The sequence below is a fragment of the Arachis duranensis genome, chromosome 10, assembly GCF_000817695.3.
Source record: "Arachis duranensis cultivar V14167 chromosome 10, aradu.V14167.gnm2.J7QH, whole genome shotgun sequence".
Taxonomy (NCBI): Eukaryota; Viridiplantae; Streptophyta; class Magnoliopsida; order Fabales; family Fabaceae; genus Arachis; species Arachis duranensis.
Genome location: NC_029781.3, coordinates 66975935 through 66976535, shown reverse-complemented (window position 1 = coordinate 66976535; position 601 = coordinate 66975935).

The window sequence follows — 601 nt, the reverse complement described above, 5'->3', positions numbered from 1 at the left end:
GCACCCACTGGCGTTTAAACGCCAGTGAGGTTAGCTGTTGGGCGTTTAACGCCCAGTCTGGCACCCTTCTGGGCGTTTAACGCCAGAAAGGGGCACCATACTGGCGTTTAACGCCAGGAATGGGCAAGAAGCTGGCGTTAAACGCCAGAAATGGGCACCAGCCCGGCGTTTAATGCCAGAAATGGCTAAAAACGTGATTTTGTTTGCCATTTGGTGCAGGGATGACTTTTCCTTGACACCTCAGGATCTGTGGACCCCACAGGATCCCCACCTACCCTACCACTCTCTCTCTTCTTCACCCATCCACCAATCACCTCAACACCTCTTCCCCAAAAAAACCCCTCACCTATCAAATCCCATCTTTCTCTTCACCACTCACATCCATCCTTCATAAAACCCCACCTACCTCACCATTCAAATTCAAACCACTTTCCCACCCAAACCCACCCTCAAATGGCCGAACCCTCTCATCCGCCTCTCCTATATAAACCCTCCTTCACTCCTTCATTTCCACACATCCTAAACACCATTTCTCTCCCCTTTTGGCCGAACACAAAGCCATTCCCTTCTTCCTCATTTCTTCTTCTTCTACTCTCTTCTT